The sequence below is a fragment of the Lynx rufus genome, unplaced genomic scaffold (assembly GCF_022079265.1).
Source record: "Lynx rufus isolate CCGP_SWC_20201006 ecotype Redwood Valley unplaced genomic scaffold, mLynRuf1.p SCAF_2, whole genome shotgun sequence".
NCBI lineage: Eukaryota > Metazoa > Chordata > Mammalia > Carnivora > Felidae > Lynx > Lynx rufus.
This window is the reverse complement of record NW_025814834.1, coordinates 90037886-90056731: the sequence shown is the minus strand read 5'-3', so window position 1 is coordinate 90056731 and position 18846 is coordinate 90037886. Positions and strand designations below refer to the sequence as shown.

Below are 18846 nucleotides of genomic sequence, written 5' to 3'. Positions count from 1 at the left end.
CTTCAGTGTCCTGTTCTGCATTGAATTTCCAGCACAAGCATGGTGCCTATGTGAGGTTACACATAAAATATTATTATGTCTTTACTTCCTTGTAACTGACTTTCTCTCTGTCAAAGGCATACATATGGCAACATGGATGGAGCCAAAGAGTATTACGCTAAGCGAAATAACTCAGAAAAGATAAATACCATATGATTTCACTCATATGTGGAATTTAAGAAACAAAACAGATGAACATATGGGCAAAAAAAGAAAGAAAGAGAGGCAAACCAGGAGACTGACTTTTAACTACAGAGAACAAACAGGGTTACTAGAGGGGAGGTAGGCAAGGATGGGTTAAATAAGTGATGAGTTAATGAGGGCACTTGTTTTGATGAGCATTGTATGTAAGTGATAAGTCACTAAATTCTACACCTGAAACTGATACTAAACTGGATGTTAACTAGGATTTAAACAAAGGGGTGCCTGGGTGGCTCAGTCCATTAGGCATCTGACTTTGGCTCAGGTCATGATCTCAAAGTCCATGAGTTCAAGCCCCGAGTCGGGCTCTGTGCTGACCGCGGGGAGCCTCAAGCCTGTTTTGGATTCTGTGTCTCCCTCTCTCTGCCCCCCCCTTGCGCATGCTCTGTCTCTCTCTGTCTCAAAAATAAATAAACATTAAAAAGATTAAAAAAAAGAATTTAAATAAAAACTTGAAAAAATTCATGAGTAAATACTATTTTAATGCTTAGTTTTTACTTTTAAAAATAAACTTTGAAGTTTACATTTGAAATATTTCTAAAAGCCAAAACTAAGAAATTGGATAAACTACATTTTCTTGAAAAAAAATCAAGAATCAAGAACAATGTAGCAAATTAACTTGATGTCAGAACAAGAGATTTGAAAGATGACTGAAAATAAATAAACTAGCTAAACTTCCTAGATGATCTAATAAGTGTTATTGATTCTTGCAAAGGAGGTGAGTGACCTACACCTTCAGAGGTTTCTGGAGCTGGAGATAAGGTCTGTCCATCTAGATGGACCAGAGAGTCCACATTGAGAATCTCCTCCACCCACTTCCTTTGCCATTTCTTCTAGGTATCAAAAAGCATTTTGAAAGCAGGGCTAACACCTATAGACCTTCCCTTGCCATCCAATGTTGCCTGTACTGAATCACTACTTCATCTGTTCAGCTGATCCTACTGACTGGCAACCATGCATCATCCAGAGAAGTGGAATATGTGCTCTGAGATTTTGGTGAATCTTATCTGAACTGCCCACATGGGCATCTAACTTCAATGACCCATGATACTTCCAGGCCCTAAAGTAAAGAAAGACAGGGTCCCAGATGATCCTGTGGATTGTGGTAATGTGGAAGAGAAACCTGAATCTTCAGTACCTGGTAATATCAGAGAGCAAGAAAATCCACCACCAGTATATCTCACATGGAAAAGGAATGAAAAGTATTTCCTGAATATTTAGGGTATATCCTCTTTATGTGTCATACAGATATGTGTGTGTGTATGTATGTTTTTATGTATGTGTGTGTGTATATATATATGTGTGTGTGTGTGTGTGTGTGTATATATATGTGTGTATATGTATGTATACATATATATGAAGTAACTTTTTTATTTTATATTCCATCTTATAAAAATGTGGCTATGAGTGCTTGTGTTTTATGTTGACTAAATATGTACATAGTGTTATCTATCTTAATTTAGCAGAAAGGAAAACTATATACATTCGGGATGTCCTACCTTTTCTCCATGCTGGCATTATATTAGATAATATCACAAACCTTTTCCTCTCTGAACATTTTTTCTTAAAATCTTGTGCCATTAAGGTGGCCAAATCACAAAAGTTGCTCTCTGGCTTTACTTCATTGTTCATATTCTCCCATCACTTAAAAAAAGATATACTGACCACCTCTTCTTCATAAGGCACTAAGAAAGATGTGGAAGAAATCCTGCTTTGAAGAACAGAATAAACATGTTGTATAAAAGTCATTTTATTATTGTAATGCATGTTGCTTAAATGACAGAATAAGAATGTAATCTGATTGCTGGCAGTTACTACATTATTTATATGACTGCTATTAAAATGTGAATTTAAAAAACACAATGGCAAGCTAATGTGAACAAAGGTAACCTAGTGAGGCCTTAGAAACCCTCCTGCTTGGTTAAAGTGAAAAAGAAAACAATGTGCTTCTCTTTTGCAAAAAATACAGTAATCCCGGTGTCTCATCTTCTCACAGAGAAATTCATCAAAATCACACAATTTTGCTACCTAGTTATTAATGAATATACATGATCACAGTTTCAATGTGCAATGTTCACAGATACTGTGCACATTAGGACATAATACATTGTGTGTTCCATTGTGTGTTCTGAGGTTCCATGACCTCAGAGAGATTGTGAATCATATTAGTCAACAGTTTTATCTAGTATGTCAAGAGAAAGGGAGAAAGGTTAAGAGGTGGGAGGTGGTAGATGTAAGTCCAAAATAATGTTGTGTACTTTGTAGACATTTTTCATATAGCTGGTATTTACTAAAGTACATTGGATCTCGGACTTCTCAGAATTTTCAGTTCCTCTGGTAACATTTGTAAATTCATTTTGCAGCTTTGCTCCTTTTCTCTCTGCATGCTGATACCCCAGCTGTTTGCTCTTCTGCTATTACTTATTTCAAAAGCATCTGAGCTTAAAATGATATAACTGGTCACAAAACTGAGTGCCAGGGCACTAATATTCACCCTCAGTTACATAAGCGGCCAATAGCCCACATTCCCATGAGAGGATATTGATCGTATATGAAGGTGTAAGAGTCCTGTCATTTTTACTCATACCTTCCCATATTAGGCAGATTAAATCATTACTATAAAATTATTAAAATAAAAGCCATTATCATGGCTTTGTGCTAACTTTTTATTTTCAAAAGGCCACATAAGAGCATTAGTCATTTCATTTTGATCAAACACAGGGCTGCACTGTACAAACTGCTCTGATCTAGTATATGACCCCATGTTCTTTGCCACAATGAATTAGGTGTTTGAATGTTTATAGAGATTCTAAAGCAGCCACTCAAGATAAGTATTCGTTGTTTGTCCTTTGTTTTCTAATCTAAGTATAAACTTCGTTGGTTTTAAAAAACCACTGAAATATTTAAGAACTGCTTCCTGTCTAAGGTGTTAAACATAAAATCATCCACATAATTACCTCCTGGATTTCCACTTTTGCTGCACATTTATTTCTAACAAAAACGTTATTTGGTATCATTGTGACCTCTCTATTGATCTACTTACTATTTTCTCTTTAAGTCAATTCAATTCTGATTTCATTTCTAACCAAATAGAAACCAAAGCAAATTATTTCCAGAATGCTTTTGTTAGCAACCTAGAAATCTTTCTCTCTACTTTCTATTTCATTTGCCTATGTCTAATCATAGGACCAGATTATTGGATTCAGCAGGACTGAATATTACTTCTGGAGAAAAGCATACACTCACATACACTGGCTCCCTATAAATCCATACTTGGATTTAATAATTGTGCATAAGCTTAGAGACATGGAGACAATTTGCTTTCAAGTTCTAGTTGCAATCTTGAGATATATGACTTGATACAGAACTTAGTATAGGCCTTGCAGACACTGCCACTTGGGTGCCACACCCACCACCCCACCATGGTCACCTCCACCATGTTTTTCAATATCTCTGTGGACAGCGAGCCCTTGGGCCTTGTCTCTTTCCAGCTGTTTGCTGACAAAGTTCCAAAGATAGCAAGAACTTTTGTGCTCTGAGCAGTAGGGAGAAATGATTTGGTTATAAAGATCCCTGCTTTTACAGGATTATTCTGCAATTATGTGCCAGAGTGACTTCACATGCCATAATGGCACTGGTGGCAAGTCCATCTATGAGGAGAAATTTGATAAGAATTTCATCTTGAAACAGATGGATCCTGGCATCTTGTCCATAGCAAATGTTGGACCCAAAACAAATGGTTCCCAGTTTTTCATCTGCACTGCCAAGATTAAGTGATTGGATGAAAAACATGTGGTCTTTGGTAAGGTGAAAGAGGCATGAATATTGTGGAAGCCATGGAATGCTTTGGGTCCAGGAATGTCAAGACCACGAAGAAGATCACCATTGCTGACTGTGGACAAATCTAATAAATTTGACTTGTGTTTTATCTTACCTACCAGACCATTCCTTCTGTAGCTCAGGAGAGCACCTCTTCACCCCCATCTACTTGAAATATCCTATAATCTTTGTGTTCTTGATGCAGTTCTATGGGTTCCATATTTTCCTTACTCCTCTCCAAGTCCAGCTGGATTGCAGAATTAAATTTATGAAATAAACTTATGAAAATGAAAACAAAATAACAACGAAAGAACTTAGTTACTAACCTGCAAAATTGGAAATGATATCTGTCTCTTGGAGATGCAAAAAAAAAATAATTGAAAAATCTGTGATGGAGGCATAAATTCATTCTTCTCATATCAGATTCAATCCAGGAAATACATTTTTGGTGAATGTTTAAAAACTGTTTAACATTAATTCATGACCCCACCCCCAGCACAAAAATTCACTCCAAATCCAGAAGTCATAGTTGTTTGTTCCAAAAATTCCCACAGGACTGAACTTGATCTTTCCTTCAAGCCTATAGCTATCAAGAATCCCCTAACAGAAATCTCCAGGAAGGAATGGAAGCATGGTCACATCTCTTCTCTACCTGGGTGATACTTGCAATATAATCATACCCACTTACTTTATATGGTGTTCAAGATTCATAATTCCACCTACCAAACAGAGAAAATGTCAGCTCTTTACATTTAAAGCTAGCTTTCATGCGTTATTTTTTTCTCTATCTCTTTTTAATAGCATTCCTCTGTTTATTGCAGCATTATTTACAATAGTCAAGATTTGGAAACAGACCAAGTGTCCATCAACAGATGAATGGATAAAGAAGATGTGAAGGGCACCTGGGTGGCTCAGTCAGCTAAACATTAAACTCTTGATTTCAGCTCAGGTCATGATCTCACGGTTGTAAGATGGAGTCATGCATTGTTTCATTTCCCAGGATAAATCTTGCTAGTTCCCACAGGACAAGATTTTGAGACCATGCCAATAATCATTCCTACTCTGAAAGCACTTGGGTCTGTGAACATCCTTTAAGAACATGACGGGTGAATCTGGCACCCACATGCTTGAAAGCTGAGTACAGAAATCACATTTTTCATTGTTTAACAATGTGTTCCTGTTGGTACATCACGTAAATACATAATTTTAATTTAGCAGATGGAGAAACTGAGGGCAGAGAGGCAAATGACTTTTTTGAGAGTACACAAGTGGCAAAACCTAGATTCAAAGTCAGATCTATCTGTTGTTGCCAAAGCCCATGTACTTTTTTATACCCATCTATCTCCTCTCTTCCAGGCCCTATTCATCAATAAATACTATTCACATACAGAGATAGTATTTTTTAATGTTAACAAAACATAAACTTCATTATTTTTAATGTGAAACACAAAGTAACTATTTGTATTTTATAATTTACTTTGCTTAATTTTCTATGTTGTTTTTGCTTGAAATAAAATTAAAATTTTCAGCACTATTCCTGGATATATATACACACATATATGTAAATGTGCATGAGCAAACACTCACATGCACACACACACACACAATATGTGTATGTATAAATGTATGTGAAAGACATGTGCATGATGCATGGATGGATGTGAAAGATGTATGCATATGTGTGTGTGTGTGTGTGTGTGTGTGTGTGTGTGTGTGTTTGAGGTATACAGACATACCTACACATACATATGTATCTGTCAATATATAAATATATGCAAATACATACACATTGAATCATTACTTTCTTGGTATTTCTTGATATCTTCTAGATAAATAGAGGTATTCAGTCAGTTTTCTGCTCTGGATAAATGAAACCTGATACTTTGAATACTAATGGAAAAATGTGTTATAATTAACTGAAATAATTTTCTAATTTTTCTTTGCATTTAAAAAAAGTGAAAATTCTGAGATTATAAATCAAAACATGTTACATTCATTAACAGCCTGCGAAGTTATTTTTAAAATTCTGCCTGTAAGTGCTTTCTTTAAAAAGGTTCTAAAATCTAAATGTCTAAATATGCTAAATATTTTAGAGAAATATATTTTTCAAAACTATATTCATATAAGTTTATATGACCAATGGACACAATATCTTTCTGAGTGAATAACTGAATAATTTCAAAATAATATAAAGTAATAGCAGTTCTCAATGTCAACATATAGCAAAAGATATATATTTAAAAGTAAAATATTTAAAATAAATTCTAGATGTTATCTCTTATATATTAAATATCTAAATATTCTGACTGAATTTTTAGATCCTTAAAAATCAGTATTTAAAGAAATAATTATGAAGAAAAAGCTTAAATGACATTTATTAAATTTCAGTTATTATTTTTCTATTAATTTTCTAATGATTTAAAAATGAAAAAAATGGGCCCATTAATTAAGATAAATATTATTTTGATTACAGATTTCAGTAAAATAGAAGATTATAGGGATATGGTTCCTTTCCATTTCCAACTACTATCTACCAACTATCAGAACAGCAGTAATAGACCTTAGTTTCAAGAGAAGAAAAGTTAGACACAAAGAAATCTTTATACCAGTAAAAAAAAAAAAATAAGATATAATGTTTAGTTACCGATGGTAAACTAAACAGAAATTTTAAAAAACATTTTGAGAGACTGTAATTGTAGATATCTCTATGGATGATTCCATCTACAGGTTTCATGAATTCATAAAGAGATAATACACACACTACACGCATGCAAAAACACTCACATATACACACAAACATTCAGTTTCCACTAGAGCTTTTCATACTCTTTATATCTTATACTGTCAGTGAGCCATAGGGCTGCACTTCAAATTCTCTCTTTTCCATACATTTTTTAACATATATATTAGAGCCTCCCATTTGTTCATTTATGCAGCAAATATTTATTGTCTAGTATACCTGATGAGCTGGCATGTAATTTATCATCCAAACTAAGACACTTATGAGAGTGTCAGAAGGTGTTGTTAACAGTCATGTCAGGTCAGCAGGCACAAAACAGAACAGACCTGGGCAACTGGGGAGTATGGGAATTCAGTCTATATGTCTCCTGGGCACAAATCAGCTGTGGTCCCTGCTCTCATCAACCACATAGTCTAGTGGACAAGTTATATCCAAACCAGAAAATAAATTTAAAAAAAATTACACATTGTGCCAAGTGTCAAGAAAACAGTTATGGTACTGAGTTGTGGCATATTGGTGAAGAATGTGAGGAACTGGGTTTTTCAGACCATTCTCTAGAAGTAATGTTTAAACAGAGAAATGAAGGATAAGAAAAATATTGACAAGGGAAAACAGGGTGGGGTAGGAAAATATCCTCCCAGGCAGAGGAAATCGTACATGACAAATCTAAGGTAGAAAACTTGAAGAACTAAAAGACCAGTTAGACTTAAGTCTCAAGAATCACACAGGAACGATCTTAAATCCTGTGAAACAGATATTGCAAGGTCTTTAAAGATAGAGCAAGAAGTGTGAATTTTGATTTAATGCAATCTAGTGCTTTTAAGCAGAAAAATGAAACAATCCTATTCTTAAAGCATATCACTCTGGAGGTTCTATGGAACACAATTTATAGAGTTATGGACAGAAGTTGGAGACTGTCTACAGTTGTAACCAGAATGGCAATTGCAATGATGAGCAAGACAAGGACACTGGCAATGGGGATGGGGAAAAATGGACTGACCCAAGATATATTTTAGAGGTAGAACTGATCAGATAATATCTCTAGAACTGTGACCTTCAACACACTTTCTAAATGCTGGCCAATTGAACTGTCACTTAAATATTTTCAGCATAGATATTTCTAGGCCCATTAAATTTAACAAATCCAACACTGAGGTCAAGATAATGTTCTCAAAGCTTGTTCTTCATCTGGTATTCCCTATATCAATTGTGACTTCCCCACTAATTCAAGGTGGAAACCAGAGTTACATACAAACATCTCCTCCCTCTCTTCACTTGCCACATTCAAGTGATTATCAACTCCTGTCAATTTTATTCTCCAAATCTCTGAAAAGCAGCCTTCGCCCCATTCTTTACCCTTAGCGCTAATATCTTTTATGTGGGTAGCATCAATTATATCCCACCAATACCACTTTCAAGGAAAGAAATATTGAAATTTCTTGAACCTCACATTCTCTCCAGTCTTCATGCTACTGAATGGAACAGCTGGGGCAAATTCTAAGGTTGTGAGATTCAGACAATGTAATTTCTTTCTTTCAGGAGCTCAGGAATTTGATCTTTGATGAAGAATAAGAGTCCATTGCAAGAGAAATTTGCTTCCTTGATTTTTTTTTTGTGTTATGATACATATTAATGTCATAATATTTGGCTTAAAACCAAATAGTTTTAGGGGTGCCTGGATGGCTCAGTCAGTTAGGCATCCGACTTTGGCTCAGGTCATGATTTTGTGGTTTGTGGGTTTGAGCCCCACGTAGGGCTCTATGCTGACAGCTCAGAGCCTGCAGCCTGCTTTGGATTCTGTGTCTCCCTCTCTCTGCTCCTCTCCTGTTCATGCTCTTTCTCTCCATGTCCCTCAAAAATAAATAAATGTTTAAAAAAATTATTTTAAAAAAACAGTACATTGAATGCTTGCTATACTAGTGTCAGAATCATATTGGATCCTCTTCTCCAGATCCTCTGGGTCTACTAAACCAAACCATGAGATTTAGGGCTCATCAAGAAAGAAAGTTACAAAAGCTATATGTGCTTAGGTGACATTCAGCATTACATTTCTTTTATTCCTTTAAGCCAATGGACTATCATCTGGATGGGTAAGACCTTGGCAGCAAACGTGTTTATACAATATTTTGGTAGAAAAATAAACAAACATCAGGACAGATCATTCAACATATTCCATAGATTTTCACGAAGTTTTTGTAAGTGAAGCCCATTTTTTGTTTTGCATTTGTAAATAAACTACTCCTTTAATGTTACTCTCTTTTGAGAAACATGTACTTTCAGATTCTTGTTCTGTTCTCATAAAGAGAGATATACTGTATTAAAAAAATTAACTTTATAGGAGAAGCCATTTTCCTTGGGGCAGATATTAATTCTCAACATGCTATTCTATTGGCAAATGAAATCCTTTTTTTTTTTTAATTTCCGGATTCTACTTTGCATTTTCTGTTTTCTAATATAAAAGGCAGAGATTTATCAGAAACTTCAGAAGAAGAGGTAAAGGTAATTCATCTGACACTAAGAGAGAAAGAGTTTAGGTAAATAATTTTAAAGACCAGCCTCATAGCATTAAAATTTAGAGGCAATAAAACTAGAGCATTTCATTAAAAGAATATATTCCTTAGGTCTAACCAGGACCACAGATATCATGGAAAGGGACTGTACCATTTGACTGAAGGTTGGGGAACTTGATTTAAATGGTACCTGAGGTAAATCTCTGATTCAGCATCTCCCACTGAAATGACTTGGAAAAAACTCAGAAGAAATACAAGGTAAAAATTTGCATCACCACTAAATTCTAGTAATGTTGGAAACTTTGCTCCCAACATCAAGGAGAGAAATCCTGTAATTACAAGGCCAATGGGTTCGGACTAAGAAACATATGTAGTAACATGAATGTTTAGGCAGGGAAAATAAATATATCAAAGTAGAAGTTAATGTGTATTGTTTTTACAACCTCATTGCCTATTCCATAGTTCAGAAACAGTAGATCCATACGAAAGCAAACCAAATGATCATATATTACTGTATAAATGTTACTTCTTTAAGAGTATCCTAATTCCCTTTCCCTAACTATGGTCTTTAATATTTATTTTTCTTCAACTATTCCAGGAAGCAACTGAACAACATGGCAGTACAGCTAGGAAATGAAAGCTGGCAGAAGTCATTTTACCTATGGAGATGCAGTTCCCCAGATGGCAAATGTGGTAGAGGGAAGGATGAAAGAAGAGGACTATAGTATTTGATATATTCCACAAAGCTAAGATGTCATAGATGCAGGTATTTTGATCAGAAGAAAATACCACATTATCTAGAACATGTAGATGAAACACTGGTAGACAATGAAAATCAGGTTAGGAGACGTGTATCATTCTGCCTTTGAGTTGAAGGTTTAAGAAGGTCATCTGAGTAGAATCAAAGGTAAAACATACAAGCTGGTTATTATCTAACAATAAGTTTGCCTTCTAAAGGAGAAAAACAATTGAAAGGGATTCCTGGCTGGCTCAGTCAGTAGAGCTCAAGTAGAGTCAGTCAAGTAGACTCTTGATTTCAGGGTCAAGCCCCACATTTGGTGTAGAAAAAAAAAAACAACAAAAAACTACATACATACACACACACAGAAAAACAATTGAAAATAGAAATAGAAAACATTATATTAATATATAATACCTTCAGAAAAAGGGAAAATGAATTTCATCCGAAGGCTTAGGAAATAATATGCTTCTGAATATAGGTACTAACAGAAGAACATATTAGAAAATTACCTCATATCTAAAGTTTATAGAAGGTACAAATGAATTAAATTTAAAAAGGCATTATGAAGGAGGAGCAGAAGGGCAAGAAGGAGAAGAAGAAGAAGAAGAAGAAGAAGAAGAAGAAGAAGAAGAAGAAGAAGAAAGCTAATAAAAATCAAGGGACTGAGATATAAAGGAAAATATTTGGGATAAGGAGAGATTATAGGAAATCCAATAAGGCATAATAAAATTGAAATTATAATTGACATAGTAAAGAACATAAATACCACTTTCAACACTGAACTACTGATGAGTAAATTTATGTATGTGAAGATGTGTAAGTGCCATTTAAAATAATTGATTCTAGGGGTGTCTAGCTGGTTCGGTCAGTTGAGTGACTGACTTTGGCTCAGGTTATGATCTCATAGTCTGTAGGTTCCAGGCCCCCGGTGGGCTCTGTGCTGACAGCACAGAGCCTGGAGCCTGCTTCAAATTCTGTCTCCCTTTCCCTTTGTCTCTCTCTTTCTTTCAAAAATAAACATTAAGATAATTGATTCTAAAATTTTACTTACAGAGAAATGCGTTGCGTGGCATTAACTTCCATTATAAATCATCACACTACTATTTTTATTAATGGAACCCTCTGCTATAATTTTGAATTTTAATGATTTGCTATTATAGTTACATATAATCGATAATAAATGACAATTCTGTCATTACACTACTAAAATTAAGCATTGTATTAATATCTGGAAATTTGTGCTGCAATGTCAACATTCAATATTTGGTTAATTCTGAAGTAACTGTAAATAGAAGCATGAACTAGGTAGCAATTTTCACAATAAATGTGAGAGTCAATGTTTAACAAAATAAAAATGAGTTTTTATATAGAATTGATACTTTATGCATAAGCATAAATGGCTAAATATGTGCATCTATCATGTTAGTATAAACTTGGAAATATAGAGCTAGTAGTATGTTAGTTGTAAATGAATAAGCAGAAACAAAAATCTGAAAAGTTTTCCAGTTAGATATGACTACAATATTTATCATCACACCCTTCCAAAACTCTACATTAATGAAAGTCAAGATGTAAAAACACACACATTTTAAAAATGGAATTATAGCAGAGATGTCAACAACATTTGAAGTTGGAATTCTGACATTCTAGTAATAAATAACTCTTCAGACTTGAGAAGATGAATGCTAAGTATCTATAATTTTTTGCCACTGCATAATTCTGGAAGAGCCCAGGAATTAGAGGTGGCAGGTATGACTGATGACAGGGTTGGATGGGTCTGAAAAACAGAAGGTTGGCTGAAAGTCTGATTTTTTAAAAAATGTTTATTTAATTATTTTGAGAGAGAGTGCAAACGTGCTCAAGCTGGGGAGGAGCCAAGAAAAAAGGAAAGAGAGAATCCCAAGCAGGTCTCAAGCTCAGTGTGGAGCCTGATGCGGGCTTGATCTCAAGACCATGAGATCATGACCTGAGCTGAAATCAAGAGTCAGACACTTAACCAACTGAACCACCCAGGTGCATCAGTTGAAAGTCTGAGATAAAATAAGGCAGTCAGAGAAAGACACATATCAGATGTTTTCACTCATATGTGGAACTTGAGAAACAGAAGACCAGGGGGAACAAGAAGGGGAAAAAATAGTTACAAAGATGGAGGGAGGCAAACCATAAGAGACTCTTAAACACAGAGAACAAACTGAGGGTTGATGGGGGTAGGGGATGGGTGATGGGCATTGAGTAGTGCACTTATTGGGATGAGCACTGGGTGTTGTATGTAAACAATGAATCACAGGAATCTACCCCTAAAACCAAGACCACACTGTATACACTGTATGCTAGCCAATTTGACAATACATTATATGGAAAAAAAGAAAAAAGACCTGAGGATGAGAGGAGGAAGGACTTGTTTGAGAACCGACAAATGTCACCATCAAATTGTGCCTCACTGGGAAGCCTTTGTTATGCAGCCAACCTATGGGGCTTGTCCTTCTCTAAACTTCTGCACATATACTTCATGCTGCCAATCATCTTTTTATGGTAGGAGAGGGAACTTTTCAGCCTGCTCTGCAGATAAAGATATATCCCAAGAGGATCTGAGCACAAGAGCCAAACATTTGATCCAAGGAGCAGATGGTGGAACCCCAGATTACGGCACAAAGAAAAGATGCTCAAGAATAGGTCTACTGGCCAGGAAGCGAGCCAGAAGAAGGAGCATGTCCAGAGTAGGTAGGGGTGGTCCTAGACGTGGGTAGCTGGAGTGCATGTACATGGGTCTCCTTTCGTATTCACTGTCTAGGGCACATAGACAGTGGGGTCCCAACGAATGAGTGAATGAACAAATAAATGAACATATGGCACAAAATAGGCTTTCATGTATGTTATAGTATATTTTTACATGTAATGTGGAGCAATACGACATGCAGCCATTTGAGCAACCTGTACTTCTCACTTGCTGCTTTCTGGTGAAGTTGTCAGCAATCCACACACATTGTTGAATGTCTAAGAAAACAATTTGTTTGCATTCTGATGCTCTAAAATATCGTTTGGATTTAAATGGCAGGGACAAAAACAAGAAGAAGCCTTTACATATGGTGACAGAAAATGAGGGGTATACTGTGGAGAAGCTGACCCACAGAAAACCCGAATTTTTAAACACCAGTCAAAGTCAAGGGTGAACACCCCAAAAGAATAGGGGAATTAATGAAAAGCCAGCATCCTGAGCAGAGCTATCCCACTATGACCATCAATGGACAGGTAAGTAACACCATATATTTGAAGAAGAGTTCCAACATAAAAGGCCCAGACAAAAAGAATAATACATTAAAAAGGAAGATGGAGAAAACAGAGCATACAAGAAAAGAATATATAATTATAAAACAAAATACTAAGGAATATCCCATAATAGCTTAGAAAAATTTTAATATGGTAAGAAAAAACTTACAAATCAATAAAAAAGTTGGAAGATATATTTGAGGATATCTCCTAGACTATAACATAATAAAGCAAAGATAGAAAGTAGGCAGTATGCAGAAATGTGAAGTTGCAAAAGTTTACTTCCTTGAATATTTTGGGGGAAGCTAGAGAGAGGACATAAACATATCTGTTAAGAGAATAATATAGTGCAATAATGATGGATACCATAAGCAAAGGAGAGAAAAAAGTGAAAATTACTAAATCCATGGAGACTAGGAAGTTCTATAAGAAAAGATAACCACAATATATTACTGGGTTTAACCATCATTAAATTTATATGGTAATAATTATAATATAAAGAGTAATGATGAAATTAAATATAATTGTAATATATCCATAATGGAAGGGTGGGATAGGAAATATGTATTAGGCTGGGAAGTCTACAGACTATGTAAGAAATCCTTGTTCTTTTTGTTCATATATGGAAGTGAGAAATAATATATGAAATTGAATTATAAGAGAAGTATTACATGTTTTTTATATACACACATATATGCATACATATGCATGTGCATATATGAATATAGTGTGTATATATGTATACATATGGGGAGGACCAAGAAAAGTAACAAGAAATAGCTAAAGGAGTTTCAATTAACTGTGTTTGGGAAATGGTAATGAGACTGCGAAACAATGAACAGTTGATTGCTATTTTATAGAATTTATAGAAATATTTGATTTTAAAACTATTAACACAAAAAAATTTGATAAAAATAAAAGTGAAATTTCAAAATAATGCTTAAAAGAAATAAACCAAAATGTTACAGGTAGGTATATCTACATGGTTAGATTATGAGTGGTTTTAATTTTCTTCACTATACTTATTTGCATTATGAAACTTTTCTTCAATGAACCTATATTACCATTATAAGCAGATCAAAAAGATTGAGAAAAAAAACAAGCAAAAGCAACAATTGTGATTAAAAATATATTATTTTAAACAAATTATAACATTAAAGAAGATAAATAATTTCTGAAAATAAATATCTTGATATTTAATATATTTTATGATAATTAATATATATGTAAAGGAATGTAGGCCTTGCTCTTTATCAGATATTTAAAGACTGCTAACACTTAAACCTTGAAGATTAGACAATTTTATTTTTTATTTTTTTTTTTTTTATTTTTTTTTTTTTTTCAACGTTTATTTATTTTTGGGACAGAGAGAGACAGAGCATGAACGGGGGAGGGGCAGAGAGAGAGGGAGACACAGAATCGGAAGCAGGCTCCAGGCTCTGAGCCATCAGCCCAGAGCCTGACGCGGGGCTCGAACTCACGGACCGCGAGATCGTGACCTGGCTGAAGTCGGACGCTTAACCGACTGCGCCACCCAGGCGCCCCAAGATTAGACAATTTTAATAAATGAATTCAACATCTTGTTAAAAAAGAAACTGTTCCATTATATTTTTCTGTATACTTCTTTAAAATGCTGAATATTAGTCTCACTTCATCAGTGTGAAGAATTTTCCTCTAAGTGAGAACAGATGGTTTTTATTACTAATTCAGAAGATTTTTCCCCCCAATAACATAGACTGACGTTATAAATGGGATTTCCCAGACTTGTTTCATTTTGGGCCATATGTTTAAGAGAAATTATGCTTACTCATAAGAGACAAGAAGGAACGCTAAGCAAAAATGGGTTTGACATCTGAAACGTATTGCAAAGGGTCTTTTACTATCATAAAGAAACATCTGCTCTCTGTGTTGTTCACACAACTTGTACTAGATTGTCATGTGAAATACTACTGCCAGGGCATTGCTTTTTCCCCACACATCAATAAGTAGAATCGTTACTGTTAAATGATATCATTAAAGAAATTCTACCCAGTGCTTCCTAAATGGGCAGAGTTGTCCCCTGATGACACAAAAGAAATTTTTATGGGTGCTTAAATACAATTAGATTACATATATAAGGTATCTCATATCTCTGTATATTTTCAGCCCGTCTTGAATTATGCTCAAAATGTAGATGCTCAATAAATGATTGATCTTATATTTAAGGAAACAATTAAGAACTTTTTTTTAAGTTTATTTATTTATTTTGAGAGACACAGAGACAACATGAGTGAGGGAGGGGCAGAGAGAAAGAGGAAACAGTATCCCAAGCAGGCTCCACACTGTCAGCCTGATGCAGGGCTCGAACCCATGAAACCATGATATCATGACCTGAGCAGAAACCAAAAGTCAGATGCTTAACCGACTGTGCCACCCAGGCACCCCAAGAATTTCTTAATTCATCAATTAAATAAGGTTAGGTTATTTTTAAAATGCTTTAAAAATATAGTGGTTTGAAAATTCTATATTTATTAAGCTTGGTGATAATCATCTGTTGTATCTTCTATATTTCTGGTAAATGAATTACCTTTTTAAAAAAAATTTTTAACGTTTATTTATTTTTGAGACAGAGAGAGACAGAGCATGAACAGGGGAGGGTCAGAGAGAGGGAGACACAGAATCTGAAACAGGCTCCAGGCTCTGAGCTGTCAGCACAGAGCCCGATGTGGGGCTCGAACTCATAGAACTAGAGATCATGACCTGAGCCGAAGTCGGCCGCTTAACCGACTGAGCCACCCAGGTACCCTGGTAAATGAATTACCTTAATTGAATAATTTTCTAGGTTCTTATAATTGTCAGGGATACAACATCTCAAAACACTTCAAGCCAGATTTTTTAAATGTCCATAGTAAATCTGTGTCTTTTGTACAATGAAACTACTTCACTAATGTTGCCAGCAATCATCTTATCTTCATATAACTACTGGATCTTTTGATGGGATCTTCCTATTTCGGGCATCATATTTACTTTCTATAAACTGTGTATAAAATAAATCACTTTCCTAACATTGGAGGAGGATGGTTTCTATCATTTAGTCTTTGACATAGTTGTAATGGACCTCTTACAACCCTAAATTTATCTAAGTGGGGAAAAACACAAAAGGCTTATTATCCTTAGTAATTTATCTATTCAAATACTTCATCTAATCAGTTTCATTCAATTTTGTATTTATGAAGGTTTTTGTTTTTCTTCTGAAGTTCATTATAATGAATGCTAAAAGATAAAGCCCTCACACTTAGGGAATTCAGACTCAGAGCTGGAGAGAGCAATATCAAAAAATAGTAAAGACTGTACATTCTTCAAATACATATTACCATATGAATATGTCACATTTTTAATTGTTCCTATGGAAATTTTCAAGTAAACACAAAAGTAAAGAGAGTTGTCTGGTGAACCCACAAAGACCATTAATTTGAACTAGTATCCACATATGGCCAATTTTGTTTCACCTGTAAAACTTCCCATTTTCCCAAGCTCAACATATGACTAGATTATCCCGAAGCAAATCCAAGAGCAAATCCATAATCATATCATCAGTAAATACTTCAATTTGTACCTCTAAAATGTACATACTCTTCTGTTTTGATAAATATATTAACACTAAAATATCATGACTAAAAGAAGAAAGCTTTAAAGCTTTATGATGCAAGTAGCTTCATCAGTTTCCAAAGACAGGGAGAAACCTCCATAGTCTGACTCCTGCTTTTATATCTGTTCTTACCTTGATGGGGAAGAAAGGTCTTTCAAGCCTTCATGACTTCTTAGTTTTTTGTGTTTTTTTTTTTTTCCACTCTATATTTTTTAGTCTTGTAAGTGGTAATTCCCGATCATGTTTCTACTCCAATCCCACCAAGTCGATCCTTCTTTCCTTATGGAACAATTCTTGTTTCATTTTTCTTGAATTTGTTTAAAATTGTGATTCCTTTCTAGATCAGTCATTCCTAAATAAGGGGAAAGAAGCTCCTAGGGGGCAGAGATGGGATATTATCTACTTCTTTTCCTTCAGTATTTGACTTACAAAAAAGCATGTGATTGGGGTGCCTGCATGGTTCAGTCGATTAAGTGTCCAACTTTGGCTCAGGTCATGATCTCACGGTTCACGGGTTCGAGCCCTGCATTGGGTTCTGTGCTGACAGCTCAGAGCCCGGAGCCGGTTTCAGATTCTGTGTCTGTCTGTCTGTCTGTCTGTCTCTCTGTCCCTCCCCCGTTCATGCTCTGTCTCTCTCTGTCCCAAAAATAAATAAACGTTGAAAAAAATTAAAAAAAAAACCAGAATTTGATATATCTTAACTAAGAGAATAGGCAAGATATAAATTTCCTTTTTCACTAGTTTAATTCCCAAAAGGACAGGTTTAACTTGTTTTGTATTTCATTTGGCATGTGGGGGGGGTCAATAAATGTCATATTATAATAATTCTAGGAAGGTGAGTCATCTATGTCAGACCACAAATAGAGAATTACGCATGCTTTTTGTTTCTCCTACTCCTTAGTGATTTTAGAATTGCTCTCGTCACTGTCACAAAAAAGCCCAGACCTACTGTTAAAAATGGAAATCTGCCAAAAGATTCTGTAATGTGAAAACAACTTGGCAGATCTTCTGGCAATGTATGATAATTTGTGATGTAGAAACTTCACATTTTTGGTTTTATTTTAAAGAGATATACTAATTCTAACAAAATTGTGATTGCACCTTTGGCACTATTTCAGGATGCTGCCTTTACAATTTGCAGAGTGATTGGAAAAATCACAATGTATATTCTTGTTGCTAAGATGAATTATGCTAGAAAAATACTAAAGGAAGATAAATATTTTTTGGCAAGGTCACTGCAAAATTTTCTTTTAAAATTTATTTTTATTATCATATTATTCAAATATATTCTTACACAAGAAAATTCTCTCTGCCTCTCTTCCCTTTCCTCTAATTCTTGCTGTTGTTAGAAGCTTTTGCTATTTTCCAGACTTTTCATTTTTCTGCTTGTATTGTGTGTGTATGTGTGTGTGTGTGTGTGTGTGTGTGTGTGTGTTTGTGCTTGTATGCAATGTCCTTGGATTATCTGTATGATTCATTAAAAAAAAGAAAAGCTTACTGGTTTCACATAGGGATTTTCAATAATTTTAAATAATTATAGGAAAAATGTATAAAAAAGTTTGGATACTTTTTATTTTGTTTTTGTATGTAGAAAGTTAAAAAATGAAAGGATGGAGGAAATGAGGAGATGTCGGTCAAAAGCTATAAAACTTCCATTTATAAGGTAAATAAGTGATTATAGTCAACAATACTATTATTAGATACTTGAAAGTTGTTAACGGACTAGATTTTACATGTTCTCCTAATTAGAAAAAAAAATGGTTATTATGTGATGGAATGGAGGTGTTAGAGGAGGCTATGATGGTATTATTTTGCAATATGTAAGTGTATCAAATAAGCAAGTTGTACATCCTCAGCTTAAACAATATTATATGTTAATTATATCTCAATAAATCTGGAA

At 34.8% G+C, this 18846-nt stretch overlaps 1 protein-coding gene and 1 pseudogene across 1 annotated transcript in view; one reads left to right on the top strand and one right to left on the bottom strand.

Moving 5' to 3' along the window:
* Positions 1-18846, bottom strand: part of LRP1B (LDL receptor related protein 1B) — a 1918909-nt gene that overhangs the window by 403632 nt on the left and 1496431 nt on the right. The gene's annotated exons all lie outside the window — the stretch shown is intronic.
* Positions 3663-4148, top strand: LOC124515341 (peptidyl-prolyl cis-trans isomerase A-like; annotated as a pseudogene).